General features: G+C 37.2%; 1 protein-coding gene and 1 pseudogene across 1 annotated transcript in view; one reads left to right on the forward strand and one right to left on the reverse strand.

Annotated features, from left to right (window-relative positions):
- Positions 1 to 22,683, reverse strand: part of RIT2 (Ras-like without CAAX 2) — a 619,156-nt gene that overhangs the window by 452,859 nt on the left and 143,614 nt on the right. The window lies entirely within an intron of this gene.
- LOC102832184 lies at positions 21,415 to 22,077 on the forward strand (annotated as a pseudogene).

Here is a 22,683-nt window from a genome sequence, read left to right on the forward strand (position 1 = left end):
GTCGTTATGGGTCGGACCCGACTCGATGGCACTTAACAACAACAACAACAACATATATATATATATATATACATACACACACACACACACACACATATATATATATGTAACTATACAATTAGAGTTGTCCTGGGGATCAACTAAGATAAAAATTGAAATCACACAAAGCATGGAAATACTTGAAAAAACACATGGCAGACATTTCTGACTTCCCTTGGTATCTCAAGATGGAACGAGAGTGAAACTCAAAATCAGACGAAGGTTGATTTGTATGAAGTGGTCAGTCATGCCTTCACCTTACAACCTTCTTTACCGTATTCGGACACCAATCATTTGTGTCACACACTTTCTGCTTCTCATACAGGGTTGATAATCCATTGCAATTGCCACACAGAACTCATAACAATTCTCATGGTTCTGGGGATTTTTTTAGGGAAATGAACAGAGTATAACTCAGGATCAGAAAAACTCAGGAAACCACAGAAATTCTCATGTCAGAATCAGAAAAACACAGCAATTCTCATTTCAGGAACACTTCTTTTCTGCTATACTGCAGATATGACTCATTCTTGTCTTCAGCCTCTCAACCAAAATGACCCTTGGCTTCTGCCCTACTCAGTCAAGTATTACAAAGCTCTTTTAGCCGGTCTGTGAATGCCCAAAGGGCACATTCTGCAAGCCAGTTTCCTGCCCAGAGGCACTCAGTTTCACTCAGTCCTTGGGCCTCGATCCTGGAACTGGTCTTTCTCTCCATGCCACTGTCTCTGCGTTTATCTCTGCTGTTGCTGATTTTATAGGTAGTCATCTCAAGCTCCACTCATGTTTTTCCTTCTTGATGGGCCTTGGGATCATCTTTCTTGCTTCTTAGATGGCTCCTTTAAAACCTAACCAGATGGCAAAACTACCCAATCCCAACCTTAGAGTCCTGTACACATTATTTGCATCCTCAGACCCAATCACTTAGTGGGAATTAAGAAGGCATTGGATAGAAAATCTATATCAAATAAATCCAAGGTACCACAAATGCCAATAGAAAATGTAGTAAACACCTGCTAAATTAAATGATTTTTAAATAATAAAAAATTAAGCAAAACATGAGTTAAGCATCAATCTATCAATAGGAATGTCAGGAAAGAACCACAAGCTTATTTAAATATTATTTAAAATACAATTTCCCATGTGTGCACTGGGAAAGATTTTAGTTGACATTATATTAGTACAGCCAACTCATAAACATTTTTTAAAAATATTAAGTCACTGTTTATTTTTAAACAATGACAAGAAATGCAATAATATGTCAGTCAGCATTTTTCAAGAAGTTGACTTAATTGATAGAGTGAGTTATTTAAGGTGAAATAGTTAAAAGTGAAATTTGTACGTAGACATGGGACTTTCTTGTGCATTCTCATATCATCTTTGCAGGGCTGAAAAGTGGATTTTTTAAGTGGATTTTTTTTATAGTTAAAATGTTCCCCCTTTCATTACAAATGGTATGTATATATATATATATACATACCATTTGTAATTCATATAAACATATATGAATGGCCAAGCAATGGAAAGTTGAGCATCTGGAATATATTTGAAACATCTCTGCCCTACCTCCATCTGTCTCCACTTTGCTGAACAGCCTGAATATTGCCATGATCTTATGAAAAAGAATTTCAGAAATGCTTTTCTGCATCACTAGATGCTGTTTAACTACACTAAATCTTATGGAAATTAATGTTTAATTCTAAAACATGTTCCACCCACCACCCTATTCCAATTAAAGCATGACTTTAACACATCCCATGCCCCTGCCAAATACAGTGATGGGAATACACACAATCTTGCATGCTGGTATCTCTCCAAACCAGGAAACCACTTCCACATCTAATTTGCATGATGCATTCATTTTCAGATTAGTCACATGATTAATGAGCATCTTGGAGAATGTCCAGTTTTATACACTATCATGTTCACCTTATTTCCACCACCAGATGTGATTAACTCTTCCAGTTGTTGCCAAGTGGTTGCACACAGTATAAATTACTCTTGTTCATTTGTTCCGGAAAACAAAACACTTCCACTGCAAGTTAGAAATTGTTTTCCAATGGCAAGAATAATTAATTGTTTAAATGCTTATCATTAAGTCTTTCCCTTTACATATAGGTCAAATCTTTCAACTATTGAATATTCCATATTTATTACACTACAGATTTGTACTCCATAATCTTCATGCCCAATACATGGAGAAAGCACTGTAGATTTATATGGAAGTTCTCATCATGAGCTGTTCATGTTGAATTTGAATTAGTTTGCAGCCCTTTAATAGAAGACATTTATGTAAAAAATGGCTTCGCAATGAGGAATCTGAAGAGCTTCATTATTGTTTTCTCCTCATATTTTGCTCTTTTTCTCCCTCTTACAGCTCAATTAAACTTTGCAAATTTTTATTTCTTAAACCTCAGGTCATAATGTGAAAATTAAACTCTGTTATTCTGCCATTCATGCCATCTCAATTTAATTGACAATTTTCCCAACTCATGAGTACTTAATTGCAAAAGAAGAAATATTTAATTTTCTCTGCATTTATTTTGTTCAGATTTCAGTCATTGATAATAATTACAAAATCTTGAAGATCAAATAAGAAAGTTCTTTTCTTTTTGTTTTTAATGCTTACACTCTGAATGTAGGGTCATAGGCTGTATTTATGATCACAAAAACAAGCCCAAGTAGTCACTGGGTGACTTAGTTCATTACTATTTGTATAAGTGACCAATTTAGTTAAACAACTCAAGAAATTTTATTTGAAAATTTCCTAAATGCCTATATACCAGAGCTCTGTTGTCATTTTTACAGGATGCTGAGTTGTTCTGTGTAAATAAAATAGGAGTAAATCTTGCAAAGGTAATTGTGTTGGAGTTGCGGCATTTCTATATGCTCAATATTACATAAATTGGTAAGAAACATGGGATGTGTCTCCTAACAATAGCTGTTTTCAAGGTACACTCTGGTGCTAGAGATTCAACATGGCGGTGGTGGTGGTTATATGCTGTGGAGTAGTTTGTGACTCACAGTGATCTTGCACAGGGTTTCTGAGGCTGTAAATCTTTATGGAACAGAAAGCCTCATCTTTCTCCCAAGGAACAGCTGGTAGTTTTGAACTGGTGACCTTGAGGTTAGCCACTGGACTCATAACCAATACTGTACCACAGCTCCTTAGAGATTCAAGTAGTAGGAAAATAAAGTCACTATTGTTGTGATAGATAATAAAACAATAGATACACATTCAAGAAAATGCCGTAATTAATACTATACTATGAAGAAAAAAAAATTAAAGGTGTTATAACAAAGTGAGGAGTCCTGATGAGGCATTCTAGTGTATGTATTGGACTGCTAGCCCCAAGGTCAGTGGGTCAAACCCACCAGCTGCTCCTGCCTCGGAAACCCTATACAGGGTTACTATGATTCAGAACCAACTTGACAACATTAACTACAACAATATCAGATGTTAGAGTGATAGTCTAGACATTTAAGATGATATCTGAATGGAAAAAAAAGAATAACAAAAAATCATGTGAATTAGATAGAAGAGTACTCCAGGCAGATGGACCAATTTGTGGATAAAGACACCAGAATAGGATCAAGCATGTTCAAAGACTAGCATTAACATGAGACTAACTAAAGAATAAATGGATTAAGGGGGATAGGGGATAAGATGACATCAGTGTGGCAACCAGGGGCCACAGCATGCAGCTGAAAGTGCCAACCAACAGGAGTGTTACTCCAAGTGCAATACCAAACCATAGACAGGTAAAATCTTCTAGCAGCTCTGTGCAAGACAAACAAGAGAGGAGCAGGAGAAGAAATGAGAGGTAGGGCAACAGTTGCACACCTCTTACTTTTATCCATTGCCATAGAGTGGATTCCCACTCATAAATCCCTAAAGGAGAGAGTAGAACTGTCCCATAGGATTTCCATAATGTCCCATATTTCCAAAAAAGCCATAATTTTTTTTTTATGAAAACAGACTGCCACATCACTTTCCATCAGAGTACTTGATTGGTTAAAGCCACTGACCTATAGGTTACCAGCCACGTGTGTAGGAATTGACTTAGAAGGCAATAGGCACCTCTTGTTTTATGATAAATATTTCCAAAAATTTTAGTATAAGGAGGATTTTAGTAGTATAAGGCACAATAGAGAAATAAAAACCAGGCAAATATAAATTTTTATTTGGAAAGGAAATATCCCTAGGTTTAATCTACATTGTTGTTGTTGTTAAGTGCCATCGAGTCGGTTCCGACACATAGCGACCCTGTACAGGGTTTCCGAGGGTGTAAATCTTTACGGGAATAGAAAGCCTCATCTTTCTCCCGTGGAGCGGCTGGTAGTTTCGAACCGCTGACCTTAAGGTTCACAGACCGATTCGTAACCACTAAAACTCCTCTAATATGAAATTGGTCCTTTTGTTGTTCTCACACCCCTTCCTCTCCTATGCCTACTTCCTTCCTTCAGTTAATTTTAGTTAGATTGAGTTTTGTCTTCTGAGTGCTTTTTTTTGAGGTTTCTTTAACTCTTAACTATCTAGTTTTCTGAAATGCCATAATATTCCAGTCATCCGTATATTCCATTTCATTGCCGTATTTGATAAAGTGGTAACAGCTATATGCACCTTTTAAGTATAAATGTTTTGCATTTTAATAGGAAGTATCAATATTTTGGTATTAGATTAACAGATACGGCATATCTGATAGAAAATTAAAATCAGATGACCTTTCTGTTGTCTGTAAAATTATGTAAGTAACAGATGTCTATTCTTTCTATGTTTGTACATTGCACAACTAAGACTCTAACCCTAATGCTAAAAGGAGTTCAGCTGAGCAATATCAATGATGAACTGGGTCGATATTTAAGTTTAACTTTCTTCAATGCTCATCTCATTTCTCTTGTTTTATGTGGTGTGACCTAGAAGTATAAATTACTGAGGACTGAACATGGTTGTGCAAAGTTCAAGACTATCTGTTTTAAATTTACTGGATTGCAAAGAAATTATTTTCACATAATGCTTTTCTTTTTTCCCCTGGATTCTATAAATCAAATGAAAAATCATTTGGATATGCAAACTCTTCAGACTAAAGTTGAATTCATATACAATAGAGCCAGAATTTGCTAAAATACAGTAGACATATTTTTAAATTGGAGGTTTGTATACTACATTTGCTGTAGTTGTTAAGTGCCATGGAATTGGTTCTAACTCATAGCCACCCTGTATAGGTTTTCCAAGGAGCAGTTGGTGGGTCTCAACTACCAGCTTTGTGGTCAGTAATCCAGTACTTAGCCTATAGCATCACACCAGGAGGGTGTAAGAATACTTTTTTTTAAAAAATGTCAGTCAACTTTATGGAAATATAATAAATACCATGTTTATCTTCCCATATATGTCTGACTCTAAGTGTATTTGCCTGCTTTAATTTTATAGTCTATCTTTAATTTTATTTATTTACTTTTATAACCTATCTCCCAAAGGCTGCATATTATAAATATACAACATATTATGCATTTGTTTATACATGTCATGGATTCATTTGTGTCCCCAAACATATGTGTCCACTTGGCGAGGCCATGATTCTCAGTATTTGGCAGTTATGTGATAATGTAGTTTGGCAGCAATTTGATGATGTAGTCTGGCATTTATCTAACACAAGTCTTCATATTTTCAATAGTTTCCTATGTATTAGGATTGGAGGAAGACTCATTAACGACCTTGATATGCAGATGATCCAATCTTGCTTGCTGAAAGCAAAGGGGACGTAAAATACTTACTAATGAAGTTCAAAGACCACAGCGTTCAGTGTGGCTTACACCTAAACATAAAGAAAACAAAAACCCTCACCACTGGATTAATAAATGGAGAAAAGATTGAAGTTGTCAAAGACTTCATTTTGCACAGATCAACCATTAACACTCATGAAAGCAGCAGTCATGAAATCAAACGACAAATTGCATGAGGCAAATCTGCAGCACAAGACCTCTTTAAAGTGTTGAAGAGCATAAGGTGTCAGTTTGAGAACTAAGGTGTGCCTGACTCAAACCATGATATTTTCAGTAACCTCATATGCATGCTAAAGTTGGACAGTGAATGAGGAAGGCCATAGAAAAATTGATGCATTTGAGTTCTGGTGAGGAGAATATTGAAAGTACCATGGACTGCCTAAAGAACAAACCAATCTGTATTGGTAGAAGTACAGCCAGAGTACTCCCTGGTAGCCAGGATGGCCAGACTTCATCTCTCATACTTCAGACATATTGCCAGAAAGGCCTAGTCCCTGTAGAAGGCTATCATGTTTGGTAAAATGGAGGCTTGGAGAAAAACAGGAAGACCCTTAACAAGATTGACGGACACAGTGGCAGCAATGATGGGCACAAATGTAGCAATGATTGTGAGGCTGGTACAGAACTAGGCATTATCAGCATATGTATGTTAAAGATGGACAGTGAATGTGGAAGACCAAAAACGAATTGATGCATTGGATTATACTGTTTACGAAGCATATTGAATATGCCATGGACTGCCAGGTAAAAGAATAAATTTGTCATGGAAGAATTTTAGGCAGAATACTCATTAGAAATGGAGACAGAAAGACTTCATCTTGCCTGTTTTGTACCTGTTATCAGAAGAAAGACATCATGTTTGGTCAAATAGAGAGCCAGTGAAAAAGCGAAAGACTTTAATGATAGATTAATGCAGTGGTTACAACAATGGTCTCAAACATAACAGCCATGACTGGAATAAGGAACAGAATCAGGCAGTTTTTCCTTCTGTTGTGCATGAGGTATCTAGAATCAAAATGGACTTGACAGTACATAACAACAACACAGGCATACAGATGGCAATTAAACATATAAAAATGGATGTAATTAATTGTTAAGAGAACCAGTAGTAGAAAAGTACCTAAGATTAAGCTTTGAGGAATATCTATATTTAATGGTGAGATATGGGAGATGGGTTTTCAACTGGAACACAGGAAAAGTGACATAAAATAGAGAACAAACACAGAGATTCTCATGTAAAGAAGATGAGAGAAGAGAATATTTTTCACAAAAGTAGTGACTACCAAGTAAAATGGGGAGTGGCAAATGTTCTTTTGGATTTATAATGTGGTGGTGACTTAGTAGACTGTTGGTGGTAGAAACTAGACTTGAGTATGTTGAAGAGTGAGGAGGAGTTTAGAAAAGAGACAGCTGCCACATACAATTGTAGAAAAGTGTAATGATGAAAAGCACTCAGATAAAATTTGCAGACAAATGGAATTCAAAGACAGTAGAATTTTCTATGGAAACTTTTTGAAGTTCACTTATAAATAGATTAATACAGATAAAAAATAGAAAAATGCATGGGAAAATGCAGTATATGGTAGTTTAAAGTAGTAGCATTAAACATACAGCAAGATTTAATTCTAATCAATGACTTTATCATCCAGTCTTCTATGGTCACGTATATCAAACTGCTGGGAAATATTCAATTATTTAACTTTGTCTGATAGAGATCTCACTATTCTATGTGCATGAACAATGTAATTAATATTATATACAAGTAAAATTTTGCTGAAAGTAATTTTTAAAATGGTTTTAGAAGTACCTTAACAGGGAGCTACCAGATAGTCAAGCTGAATTCAGAAGAGGATGTGGAACTAGGGATATCATTGCTGACATTAGATGAATGTTAGCTGAAGACAGAGAATTTGTTGTTGTTATGTGCTGTTGAGTAGATTCCGACCCATGGCAATGCTGTATAGGATTTCTAAGGAGCAGCTGGTAAACTTGAACTGCCGACATTGCAGTTCAAATGAATTTGCAGTCTGGCGCATGAAAGCAGAGAATAGCAGAAATATATTTACTTGTGCTTTATTGACTATGCAAAGGCATGCAACTGTGTGGATCACAGCAAACTATGGATAACATTGTGATGATTGAGTATGCCAGAACACTTAACTGAGGTCATGAGGAACCTGCACACAGACCAAGAGAAAGTTGTTCAAACAGTGAAAGGGTATACTGAATGGTTGAAAATCAGGAAATGTGTGCACTAGGGCTGCATCTTCTCACTAGATTTACTCAATCTGCATGCTGAGCAAATACTCAGACAAACTGGATTATGTAAAAAAAGAACTTTGCATCAGAATTGAAGGAAGACATATTAACAACCTGTGATATTCAGATATCACAATTTTGCTCATTGGAAACAAAGTAGCTTTGAAATGCTTATGAAGATAAGAGGTTACAGTCTTTCTTGTGGATTGTACCTCAATGTAGAGAAAATGAAAATCCTCACAACTGAACCATTAAATAAAATCATAATAAATGGAGATTAGATTGAAGTTGTGAATACTTCATTTTGTTTAGATTGATCCACAATCAACACTCACAAAAGCAGCAGTCAAGAAATCAAATGATGTATTATTGCATTAGGCAAAACTGATGTAAAAAGCCTATTTAAAGTATTAAAAAGCAAAGATAGCAATTTGAGGACTAAGGTTCGCCTGATCCAACATTAATAGTTTCAGTCTCCTCTTATGCATGTGAAAGGTGGATAATGAATATGGATGACCAGAAGACTTGATGCATTTGAATTACGGTGTTGGTGAGGAACATTGAAATATACCATGGACTGCTAAAAGAACAACCAAATCTATCTTGGAAGAAGTACAGTCAGAATGTTCTTTAGATTCTTAGCGGCAGCAAAATTCTACTCAAACTTAACAACCATTTTTAAGATGGCGCAAGATTTGGCAGTGTTTTGTTGTGTTGTACATAGTGTTGCTATGAGTCAGAGCTGACTTGACAACACCTGGAAGAGTAACAAGAGATGCATAAATGTATAAAGACCTTAGAAAAAATAATACTAATTTGTTAAATCCTTCTATCTGTATCTAAATCAAAGTAGCATAAGGATATTTTCAAAAATATATAAAAGATTCAGACAGCCATGTGAACATGAGGATGCACTGTTTTTTGTTTTTTTTATTATTATTATTGTATTTTGTTTTGTTTATATAAGGCACAATTCTAGGCCTAAATAACTGATGTATGTGTGTATCTTTATAGTTTTCATAGATAAGATGTATACCTGAAATATTTGATTGCTGGTATTTCAAACTACAAGTAAAAACAAGGCAAAACATTTTAAACTGTCTTTTATGAAATGAAAATAATTGCTCACATTAATTAATATGTTGTTTGACAGTTTTTAAACTGATTTTCCATTAGGTTAATTTTAGCTCCAAAATTATTTTGTTACTCATTTTAAGAAATGGATTCAATTTGGATTGTACATCAATGTAAAGAAAATGAAATTTAAAAAAAAAAATTATTTTACAGAGATGAAATTAAAGGCTCAAACTGTATCAATTACATGCCTAGGATGATATGACTAATTTTGACTGCATTCTCCTGACATCTAATTCAGTCCCCTGCCTGTGACACAGATTCCCTTTTTACAGATGTTCTATAATGCAAAATCATAGAAGGCGTTTGCTCCTCCCCTCCACTCCCACAGATAAATCTCACTCACAGCAATTCTAGAGGGCTAGATCCTAGGTGCTGTCTGTATTAAAGTGTCTGTGTATCCTTGAGAATGTCCAGTATGTCTTTAATCAAAGAAAACCAAATTCAAAACAAGGAGAAGTGACACATTCAATTTGATTATTTACATGAATCAGATTAACCAAAAAGTTTTAATGATTACGTCCATATCTTCATTTATTGCTGCGTAAATACATGCTGATATGGACAGCTGTGATATCAAATGTCAAAATGTTATGCTCTTTACTCACCAGGAATAATCTCAACATAGTAGTGGAAACTACATTAATTAAATTGAAAGCCTTAAGCAGAATCAACCACAATTATTAACGAAGATCCTTTTTGACTAGATCATAAATAAGGCTCGGACTTTGGGAGTCACATAAATATGGATCTGGATCCTAATGTTATCAATTTCTAAACAAACATGTTGTTTTGTGTTGTACGATTAATTCCAGCTCATAGCAACTTTATAGAACAGAGTAGAAGGAGCTCTGGTAGCACAGTGGTTAAGCATTCGGCCACTAACTGGAAAACAGGAGACTGAAACCACCAGCCACTCGATGGGAGAAAGATGTGCCAGTCTGTTTATATAATAGTTTACAGGTAATCTTTTTAGGAACTGATTGCCAAGCTTTTACTACACAGAACTACTGCCTGAACCTTTCAGTTAACTGCCCAGCACTTAATCATTGCACCAAAGCTTTCTAAGCACGATACTTGGATAAATAAATCTAACTTATACTGGGGGGTGTTGGGGGTTGGGGTGGTTGTGTGCCACTGAGTTGGTTCTGACTCATAGTGACCTTGTAAAACTTTACAGGAGGAGAATGCCTCAGTTTTCTCCCATGGAGCAGCTGGTAGATTCAAACTGCTGACATTTTGGTTAGACATCCAGCTCACAATTCACTATGCTTCTTGTTGCAGTTTAGTGCTGTTGAGTCAGTTCTGATTCATAGTGACCCTGTGTATGGTTAGTGAGGAGCAACTGATGGGATTGAACTGCCGACCTTGTGGTTTATAGTCCAGTGATGATCCTACAATACCATACCAGGAATCCCATCTACTATGCTACCAGGGCTGAAAACATCAGGAGGTATGTTACAGTCTTTAACTTTACATGAACTGAGGGAGGTAAATATGCTCCTTCATTCTTGTACATCTCTGCCTCTACACAACCCTTGAGAGTAGATCCATTATTATCACTCTGTCCCTTCCTACCCTGCCTTTTTTTTTCCTTCGTTGTTCTCAGCACTCCCTGACATTACTCATTTATTGCTAAGTTTATCATCAGTGCATTATCTGTTTCCCCACTGAAGTACAGTCTCCATGAGAGGGATTTGGATTTGTTCATTGCTACAGCCCAGTCACAAGAAGAGTGTCTAGTGCATTTATTCCAAGTGCAAAGAAAGTGATGTAGGAAATAAGATTGTTCCTTATACATCAAGGAGACCATTATGGTTAAAATCAAATAAATAAGGGGAGAGTTATAGAAAATTAATTCAGAGGAACAAAGGGTGTGTGGAGAAAGAGGGCAATCAATAAACAAAGGAATGGTTGTAGATGGAAACAAAAGAGGGAAGTCAGTAAAGACCCAAAAAAATTGGGAATGAGTACCTAGAAAGACAGAACTCCCATGTAGATATAATGGCTGCAGATGGAAAAGATTTAATGGTGGAAAGAACTAGAAGTCAATTTGGACATGGTAAGTTAGTGATGCCTATTAGCTATCGGTATGAGCTCCGGTGGCTTAGCGGGTTATTGTTAAGGTGGCTAACCACAAGGTCAGTAGCTGGAACCCGATTCTCTCCTTGAGAGAAAGAGGAGGCTTTCTGCTCTCTTAACGATTCACAGCTTCTGAAATCCTGCATAGTGTAGCTAGGACTCAGTATTGACTTGATGGCAGTGGATGGGTATTGTTGTGCCATCGAGTCAGTACCGGCTCATAGCAACCCTATGCACAACAGAACGAAACACTGCCCAGTCCTGGGCCAACCTCACATTTGTTGCCACGCTTGCGCCTATCAATACTGCTACTTTCCCAATTCATTTCTCTGGGGGTCTTCCTCTTTTTCTATGACCCTCCACCTTACCAAACATGATGTCCTTCTCCAGCCACTGGTCCCTCCTGACAATGTGTCTGAAGTATGAGAAACGAAGTTTGGCCGTCTTGGCCTCCAAGAAGCACTCTGGCCTCATTTCTTCCAACACAGATCTTTTTGTTCTTTTGGCAGCCCATGGTATTTTCACTATTGTCCTCCAACACCATAACTCAAAAGCATCATTTATTTTGTGGTCTTCCTTATTCACTGTCCAGCTTTCACATGCATATGAGGTTATTGAAAATACCATGGCTTGAGTCAGGTACCCCTTAGTCCTCAAGCTGACATCTCTGCTCTTCAATACTTTAAAAAGGTCTTGTACAGCAAATTTGCCTAATGCAATATATCGTTTGATTTCTTGGCTACTGCTTCCATGGTGTTCATTGTTGATCCAAGAGGAATGAAATCCTTGACAACTTAAAAGAAAGGTTTAGTGGGAAGATAGGCATGCAAGGCTTAAATTCAGGCGAGAACTATGAAAGGGAGATTATCTATAATCTATCTATCCATCCATTTATTTGTCTATCTATCTATCTATCTATCTATCTATCTATCTATCTATCTATCTATCTATCTATCTATCTATCTACCTGATAGCACAGTGACTATACAGGATAAGCACTGGACTGTGAACCACAAGATGGCAGTTCAAATCCATCAGCTGCTCTACAGGAGAAAAATGAGACTTTTTGTTCCCGAAAAAAATTTACAGACTCAGAAACCCTATACAGGTTTGCTACAAATCAGAACCAACTCACAGCACTTAACAACAACAACAATCTATCTATCACCTAACTATCTATTTATCTATCCATCCATCATCTGTCTATCTATCTATCTACCTATCTATCTATCATCTATCTATCTACCTTTTATGTCAAAGGAGAGAATGTGGAAACATCTAAACACTCAGAAGGCTTTCAATATTCAAAAGTCCAGCGGAAGAGGAAGAGCCAGTTTAGGAATCCAAAAAGCTATTACAGAGGCTAAAGAAAAAAACCAAGAAAGGGTCATGCCAAGTGAGAAAACGAGATGAAAATTGAGATAATTATGCTATCGTTGTTTGCAATCAAGTTGATTTTAACTTGTAATAATCCTATGAGACAGACTTGAATTGCCCCATTGGGTTTCTTGGGCCTTTATCTCATGGTGCCAATGGCTGCAACCATTAGTAGTTAAGTACAAAACATTTGTGACTTACAGGGATTTAAGTTAATAGTAGGATTCTATTTCTGATGTGTTGCATATGGCACTAATTTTCTTTCTATTCTGCCATGTTCAGATATTTCATAATCATACATAAATATAATTCTACAAATTAGATTTAGAAACTTTCATTTCTTTCAAGAATTAAATGATTGCACATATTCTACTTGGTTAGAAGGTACTTTCTTCTATAGACCTCATGGGTTGTTGTTGTTGTTAATTACAGTCAAGTCAGTTCCAATCCACAGCAACCCTGTATAGGGTTTCCGAGGAGCAGCTGAAGCTAACCTTGCAGTTCAAGCAGCTTTGCAGAATGGAGCATTAGCACATATGGTTACTGCTCTGTAAACCATAACTATGGTTTATTCCCTAAAATTATTGGCTACATTAATCTATAGTAACATATGATGCTTAATAGCGCTGAGCATTAACTTTCCACTGAACATTTGCATTTTAACAGGAATTTTCTAGACGGACAAAAGAGCGACTCTATTATTGCACATTTTAGACATTGAGCAGGCTATTTTAGAACGATTCAAACACAGCACTTCTATAAAATCCTTAGCGAGAAACTTTGTATTCTAGCAGGGAGACTAGAAAATGTCAGCGTAATGTGGTATATTTGTCCCACACTGGTCTAATCACACTGATATTTTTCTTACACTTACCATCATTGGGCATAATGCTACCTGCAGATGACCTGTGCGTCTTTTTGATGTACTTTGCTATGTATATGCGGTCATTGTTTTTTCAAGCTTCTGAAATCATTCAGGAAGACTTAACTGTATATATGACATTTTATTCGTTTCCTGTAGAGCTTGTTACAGCTATTACCAATTGCTCAGGCAGAATATAAATCTCCTAGATGAGTGTATTATGCAGTATTTATGGTTTGTAAGTGAAATTGGAAGTCTAAAACACTAAAAGAGGAAAAGCATTCACAGTTGAGTCAATTACAAGAGTATGTACAATTGTGTCCCTTGAAAATGTATTATGTGAGTAGATCTGGAAACTCATTGGTCTCATGATTTTCTGGGCACTGTGAGAACTGAATACTTGTATGGACACTTGGGAGGTAATAAAGTGATCAGTGATACTTGGGTTGTTAAAGCGATTTTCTTTCTTCATTAAAAAAACAACAAGAACAAAAACAAAAGAAGCAATTAATTGGGTTGGCTTCTGAGTTCAGTTTACTCTAGCAGAATTGTGAATTGTGTGTTGTACTTACATAGTGACAGAAAGTCATATTAATATAATTAGAATAAAACAATTGGACTCCAGATAAAGAGATATGATCACCTCTTAGACATGCTGAAATAAAATCAGATACGGAAGCTCAATGAGGAAAACATTGCAGTCTATTTGTGCACACTATTGATTCTGTACCTTGCACAATGCTTAGCACAGAGTAAATGCCTGATAAGCATTAATTAAATTAATTGATAGAGAATGTAGAGTAGGATGCAAAGAAAAGAGGAAGAAGAGAAAGCAAAAAATGAGTAGTTGATATTAGCATAATTCTTTAAAATTTTTAAAGGACATTTTATTCTGGTAACAATTTCAGCTCAAGAAATAACAATTAAACATGCATATAAAATTTCTGCTAAAGGTCACTAGCAAACCTTTAATTAGCCATTAGTTTAATTGTTCCCCAAAGGCTGTAAAGTTAACTATGGCCAAATCAGAAACTTAATGCTTCTTAGAAATTTGTTTAGGAGGATTAATCATAAATTATCTGCACACTGACTATTGAATTTATTTTAATCCGCATTTAGAAAAACAAGCACATCATTTTTGACACCATCTCCTTACTTTTCAATACATTTTGCCTATCTGTCAACAGCTTTCACATTCACTTATAAAAACAATTTTTTTTTGTTTAGCTCAGTTTTAGCTGAGCTGTGAGCCATGGATGCACCACTGTCTGCACTTCATCAGAGGCGAATCTTCATCCTCAGAGAGCTGTTCTCAGGGGATCAAACAGGTGAAAGTCGGATGGAGCAAGATCAGGACTATAGGGAGGATGCTTTAACACCTCAAAATAAAGTTTTGCAGAGTGTCAACAGTTTGGGCAGAGGTGGGTAGACATGCATTTTCATATAAGATCACAATGTCCTTGGATAGCAGTCCTCTGCATTTAATCCGAAGTTTAGGCTTCATCTCATCAGTGAATATCTCACTGTAAGGAGCACTGTTGATTGTTGCACTTTTTTACAGAAAGTGTCCCAAAACTGATCCTTGAGGATCCCAGAAAACTGTAAGCATCCATTTTTCAGCTGATGGTTGACTTTTGCACTTTGTCTTTGTCAGTGTTTGAGGTTGTTCCCATTTCAAACTCTGCTGTTTACTCTCAACCTCATAGTGATGAATCCATGTCTCATCACAAGCAACATTTTTTTTTTATTTAAAGAAACTTTCACCTTCCTTCAAGTATAAGTCCAAATTTTGTTTGCAGATCTCCAAAGGCTTCTGTTTATACACTACCATGGATTCTTTCAGTAACCATCTTACACGAACTTTTGATTATTTCATAGGCAGAGCCATGGCTGATTTGCAAATTATTTGACATATAATTCACTGTTGTTCCTATGTTCTACAAAATTATTTCATGTGCATGTTTAATATTGTCCTTAGCCATGGACATGTATGGATGATTTTACATAACCAGAGTGCAGATGATTTTTGACTCACCTTCCTGTACACACACACACACATACACATATATATATATATATTGCCATTTTTTTTAGCATCTACTATATGCTAGACACTATGCTAAGATCTGGCAATTTAATTTTGAATAATTGGGAGTTCACACCCTAAAAATATTTTAACTGAATTATTATCCAAACAATTATTCAATTACATAGTGATAAATTTGTTGTTGTTGTTGTTGTTGTTAAGTGCCATCGAATTGGTATCAACTCATAGTGACCCTATGCAAAAAAAAAAAACACAAAAAAACACTTCCAGGTCCTGGGCTAACCTCACAATTGAGGCTGTGCTTGAGCCCATTGATGCTGCCACTTTGCCAATCCAGCTCCGTAGGGGTCTTCCTCTTTTTCTCTATTCATCCACTTTACCAAACATGACATCCTTTTCCAGTAAATGGTCCCTTTTGACAATACGTCCAAAATGTAAAAGATGAAGTCTGGCTACCCTGGCCTCCAAGGAGCATTCTGGCTGTACCTCTTCCAACACAGATCTGTTTGTGCTTTGGCAGCGCACTGTGCTTTCAATATTCTCCTCCAGCAGCATGACTCAAATGTATCAATTCTTCTACAATCTTCCTTATTCACTGTCCAACTTTTTCATACAAAAGCGGTTATTGAAGAAACCATGGCTTGGGTCAGGCATACCTTAGTCCTCAAGCTGACACCTTTGCTCTTTCACACCTTAAAAAGGTCTTGTGCAGCAGATTTGCTTAACGCAATACGTCATTTGATTTTTTGGCTGCCGCTTCCATGAGTGTTAATAGTTAATCCAAGCAAAATTAAGTCTTTGACAACTTCAATCCTTTCTCCTTTTATAAGAATGTTGTTTATTGGTCCACTGGTGAAGATTTTGGGTTTCTTTACATTGAGATGCAATCCATGCTGAAGCCTATGGTCTTTGATATTCATCAGCAAGTATTTTAAGTCCTCTTCACTTTCAGCAAGCAAGGTTGTATCATCTGAATATCACAGGTTGTTAATGAGTCTTCCTCCAATCCTAAAGCCACGTTTTTCTTCATAGAACCCAGCTTCTCAGAGTATTTGCTCAGCATACAGGTTGAATAAGTATGGTGAAAGAATACAACTGTGTTGCACATGTTTCCTAATTTTAAACCATGCAGTGTTCCCATGTTCTGTTCTAACAACTGCCTCTTGGTCCATGTACAGATTCCTCATGAACACAATTATGTGTTCTGGAATACTCATACATTGCAACGCTGTCCATAGCTTCTCATGATCCACACAATCGACAGCCTTTGCATAGTCAATAAAGCATAAGTAAACATCTTTCTGGTATTCTCTGCTTTAAGCCAAGATCCATGTGACATCAGCAATGATGTCCCTTGTTCCACATCCTCTTCTGAATCCAGCTCGAAACTCTGGCAGTTCTCTGTCAATGTATGGTTTCAGACATTTCTATATTACCCTTAGGAAAACTATACTCACAGGAGATATCAAAGATATTGTGTAATGATTTCCACATTCCGTTGGGTCACCTCTCTTTGGAATGGACAGAAATACAAATCTCTTCTAATCAGTTTTCCAGATACCTGTCTTCCAAATTTCTTGGCATAGTTGACTGAGTGCCTTCAGTTCCGTCTCACATTGTTGAAAGATTTTGATTTGTATTCCATCAGTTCCCAGAGCTTTGTTCTTTGCCAATTCCTTCAATGCACCTTGGACTTCTTCCTTCAGTATCACTGGCTCTTAATCATATGCTACCTCTTGAAATGGTTGAACATCGACCATTTCCTTTTGGTATAGTGACTCTGCGCATTCCTTCCATCTTCTTTTGATGCTTTCTGCATCATTCAAAATTTACCCTGAAAATCCTTCAGTAATGAAAGTTGAGGCTTGAGAAACGCTGAGAATGTTCTTCCCTTTTGGTTTTCTGACTCCAGATCTTTGCACATTTCATTGTAATATTTGACTTTGTCTTCTTGAGCTGACCTTTTAAAATTTTTATTCAGCTCTTGTACCTCCTCATTTCTTCCATTTGCTTTAGCATCTCTACTCTGGAAAGCAAGTTTCAATATCTCTTCTGACACCCATTTTGATCTTTTCCTTCTTTCTTGTCTTCTCAATGACTTTTTTCTTTCTTCATGTATGATGTTCTTGAAGTCATCCCACAACTCTTCTGGTCTTCAGTCTTTAGTGTCTAATGTATCAAATCTGTTCTCCGGATGATCTCTAAATTCAGGTGGGATATATTCAAGACCATATTTTGGCTCTCAAGGACTTATTTTCATTTTCTTCAGCTTCAGTCTGAATTTGCATATGAGCAATTGATGGTCTGTTCCACAATCTGCCCCTTGCCTTGTTTTGGCTGACTATATGGAGCTTTTCCACCATCATTTTCCACAGATGTAGTCAATTTGATTTCTGTGTATCCCATCAAGTGAGGTATAGCCATCTCTTATGTTGTTTATAAAAAAGTATTGGGAATAAACAAATCATTGGTTTTGCAGAATTTTATAATGCCATCTCTAGCATCATTTCTATCACCAAGGCCATAGTTTCCAACTACTGATCTTTACTCTTTGCTCCAGTCTCCACTAATGATCAATACATCTTGATTGCATGTTTGATCAATTTCAGATTGAAGAAGTTGGTAGAATTCTTCTATTTCATCCTCACTGGCTTTAGCAGTTGGTATGTAAATTAGAATAACAGTGGTATTAACTGGGCTTCCCTGTAGGCACATGGATATTATCCTATCACAGACAATGTTATACCTCGTGACTGATCTTGATATGCTCTTTATGACAATGAATGCAACACCATTCCTCTTCAATTTGTCATTCCTGGCATAGTAAATCATGCAGTTGTCAGATTCAAAATGGCCAATACCAGTCCATTTCAGCTCACTAATGCCTAAGTAGCAATGTTTATGGGTTCCTTTTCATTTTTGACAATTACTAATTTTCCTAGATTCATACTTTGTACATTCCATGTTCCAATTGTTAATGGATGTTTACAGCTGTTTCTCTTCATTTTGAGTTGTGTCTCATCAGAAAATGAAGGTCCTGCAGGCCTAACTCCCACAGGCTTTACTCCTTTTATATCATCGGTCAACTCTACTTTGAGGAGGCAGCTCTTCCCTAGTCGCATTTTGAGTGCCTTTCAACCTCAGGGGCTCGTTTTCCGGCACTATATCTGATAGTATTTCTCTGCTATTCATAAGGTTTTCAGTGACTAAGTGTTCCAAAATAGTTCGTCTCTCCTTCTTCCTAGTCTGTCTTCGTCTGGAAGCTCATCTGAAACCTGACCACCATGGGTGAACTTGCTGGTATTTAAAAAACCCATGGCATAGTTTCCAGAATCACAGCAACTCACAAGCCACCACAGTATGACAAATTGACTGATGAGTGGTGGAGAGATAAATTTTATTAAGGAGTAATTCAAAGTTCTGAAAGTATGCATAAGGGAATTATCTTTTTTTTAGCATAAGAGGCTATTTTGAGGAACCAATGTTTAGTTGAAACTGGCAGGAGAATAAGAGATAACAAGCCAAAGAGGCAGAAGTAAACATTTTTCTATGAAGAAGCATATGTTTCAATATCATAAGACAGGAAGTAACTTGACTAGTTAATGGATTCAGAAGAAGAGGGTGTGACTGAAGTCCAAGAGGTGAAGAGAGAAGAGGTGGCAAATGTGGAAGTTGAAAAAGTAGATAGAGCCTTCACTGTATACTTAGAATTCTGTTGTTTATTGTACAAAAATTTCCAGACTCAAATAATTTTTAGACAGAGAACAGGTAGTCCAAATTTGTGTTTCTGAAGATATATTTGGGTTCTGTATAAATCTAATAGGAAGAAGTAGTTCAAATTGGAGATGGGAGTAGCTTATACTAAGATGGCTGCTGTGATGATAGAGAAATAGGGACAGACATAAGATATCTAGAAAGTAGAACCATAGAACTTGGTAAATAATTTAATTCTGCAGAAGTTGAAGCAAGTATCAAGAATTACTCTTGGGCTTCTACAATGAGATTTTGGTGTGGCACTGTAGGATAAGCACTTGACTGAAAGGTTGGTTTGAACCTCAAGGTTGGAGGCTCACGCTCAACAGTTGCTCCTTGGGAACCTTATATATAGCCTCTATGAGTCAGAACCGACTTGATGGCAGTTAATAACATGGGAGTGTTAGTTATTTAATGCTACTATAACAGAAATATCAAAAGTGTATGGATTAAAGAAACAGACATTTATTTTGTCACCATTTAGGAGACTAGAAGCAGAAATTCAGTGTGCTAGATCTTGGAGAAGACTTTCTCATTTTGGCTCTGGAGAACTGTCCTTGCCGCCTTTCAGAATGTGTAGGCCCAGTGTCCCTTGGAGATCTCCATACATCTTGGCATCAAATTTCCTGTGGATCAGGAGCTTCATAGTGCAGGCACTCCAGGGTCAAAAGACACCCTCCACTTCCAGCTCTTCTGCCTTGATGGTAGGTTTCTCTTTTTCTGTTCTTTTGTAAGATAATAAGTGTTGCATGCCATGCCCTTGGGAATCTCCCATAAATAAGAAAAGGGTGGTGGTGAAATTAAGGATGACATATCCTATCCTTAATGCTCTTATTGGTTTACCACATCAAAGCACATCATGGGGGAGAGCTACACCTGAACTTCCAAACCATCAAGAATCATGACCCAGTCAAGTTGATACATAACCTTAACTATCACCACGGGTTTTTGTCATGGTTACGTAATGTTCTACTTAGGGAGATCAGTTATTCATTATGTTTGCACAGTTTTAATTTTGTCTGCTTCATTGTTGTTGTTAAATGCCATCAATTCAGTTTCTACTAATAACAACCCTGCATAGGGTTTCCAAGGAACAACGATGAGTGTGAACCACGGACCTTATGGCTAGCAGTCCAATGCTTATTCTATAGCACCACACCAGGACGCTTTGTTGTTGATGTTGTTAAGTGCTGTTGAGTCGGTTCTGACTCATCTCCACCTTGTATAGGGTTTCCAAGAAGTAACTGCTGAGTTTGAACTGTTGACTTTGTGCTTCAAGCTGACTGTGCAGCCCAGTGCATTATCCTACAGCACCATAGCAGAACCCCTTAACATTATCTAAATGGAAAAGTCAAGTCTGTCATCTTTAATATCTAGTCTGTAATTTATTTAAGAGGAGTGGACAAGGCTATGGACATCTAAACTCTTAGCCAGGACTACAGAATATTTTAAGTCAACTCCTTCAGCTCTTTCTTATCACCTTGTGCATTTTGCTAATTATTTCACCCTTAGGACTTGTGGTTCCCAAAATGTCATCATATACTCTGTTATATGTTGTGCTATCTTGCATATTTTTTGTTTTCCTGGGAATACCCATTCTTTCTTATCTTTCTCACTAGTCTAATTCTATGCATCTTTCAAAATGCAGTGCATATTCATTATTCCACTGGGGGCCTGGGACTCTACAATTTTATCTTCCATTTTAGGAACAGATGATCCCAGGACCATCATTAAGGAAGAGCCTGAGTGGAGGTTGGAATCCCTGCCTAGAAAAGTGGTGACAGCAAAGATGGCAGCAGAGGTGGTGGTGCAGAAAGACAGAGCAGCTTTGGACTCTAGGTCCATGGACTGAGTAAGGCTGTGTGCCTGTGGGCAGGTGGCTGGCTTGCAGATTATGCCCTTTTGAGTTTTGAATGAATTCATATTTTGTTTTTTGTTTTGCGTGTATGCATCAAACATTTTTGCTTTGTTCATTTGTGACATATAAAATGTAAGTGGGAAGGTGGCCCTCAGGGCTGCAGCTAGCACAAGTTGCATGTCATGCCTTTCACTGCCCCAGACCTCAAACAATACTGTCAAGATGACTAAAGGTGACCCCAAGAAACCAAAGGGCAAGGTATCTACTTACGCTTTCTTTGTGTAGACATGCAGAGAGGAATATAAAAAGAAAAACCCAGAGATTCCTGAATATTTTGTTAAATTTTCCAAGTGCTCTGAGAGTTTAAAGACTGTGTCTGGGAAAGAGAAATCTAAATTTGATGAGATGGCTAGCCAAGGTATGTTATGATCGGGAAATGAAGGATTTTGGGCCAGCTAATGGAAACCCCGTACAGGGATGCTATGAGACGGAACCTAATCCATGGCACATAACAACAACAACAACAACAACAACAACAAGGGGGGCAAGAAGAAGGACCCCAAGAGCCCCAAATGATCACTGTCTGGATTCTTCTTGTTCAGTTCCAAATTTTGCCCCAAGATCAAATCTACAAACCCTGGTATATTGATTTGTGACATGGCCAAAAAGCTGTATTAGATGAGTGACAGAGAGAAGCAGCCTTACATCAACCAGGTGGTGAAACTGAAGAAGTCCAAGAAGGATATTGCCGACTATAACTCTTCAGGGAATTTTGATGGTGCAAAGGGTCCTGCTAAATTTGCCTGGAAAAAGGTGGTGGAGGAAGACAAAGAGAAGTAGGAGGAGGAAGGAGAAGAGAGGATGGATAAAACTGTCTTCTTGTGAATACCTTAGAGTAGGGGACCGCTGTGATTGATGGCGTCTGTTTGAGGCTTGTCTGATGTTCTCATTAGGTTTAATTACAAAATTGGTTCATGATTACACCGTAGTCTCTCAAAGTGCTCTAGAACTAGCCAGTGGCCATGGGTGTCCAGAGCACCCTGAGCCTGTATCAAAGTTGTACATATTTCTAAGCATTTTTAAAATGAAAAAGCACTCTTGTGGTCTCCTTACACTGTGTACTTTGCTGTTGGTGTGACAAGGCATGTAAAGCTGTTTCTGGCATTTTCTTTTTTGTTTGCTTAATCTGTAAGGTGGTGTTAACTAAATGGTTATTGGCTAGAAATCCTGAGTTCTCAACTGTACATATTTATAGTTTGTAAAATGAAAAAAAAAACAACAAAAAAACAACTGGGACAAACTGTGTCCATGCTTGGCTGGGGGCAGGGGGGCATTGAAGGGGCCTATCTCAGGGCATGCACTGTGAAGTTGACCTGGTGACACTACACTGACCATCCATTTAGCTTCTGGTGTCTGATTTTTGTGTTTAGTGTGACTGTAGCAACTGCTGCCATTCTTAGCTGTGGAAAAAGGGGGGCCAGTTGGCATGAG

Source organism: Chrysochloris asiatica, unplaced genomic scaffold (assembly GCF_000296735.1).
Source record: "Chrysochloris asiatica unplaced genomic scaffold, ChrAsi1.0 scaffold00015, whole genome shotgun sequence".
Taxonomy (NCBI): Eukaryota; Metazoa; Chordata; class Mammalia; order Afrosoricida; family Chrysochloridae; genus Chrysochloris; species Chrysochloris asiatica.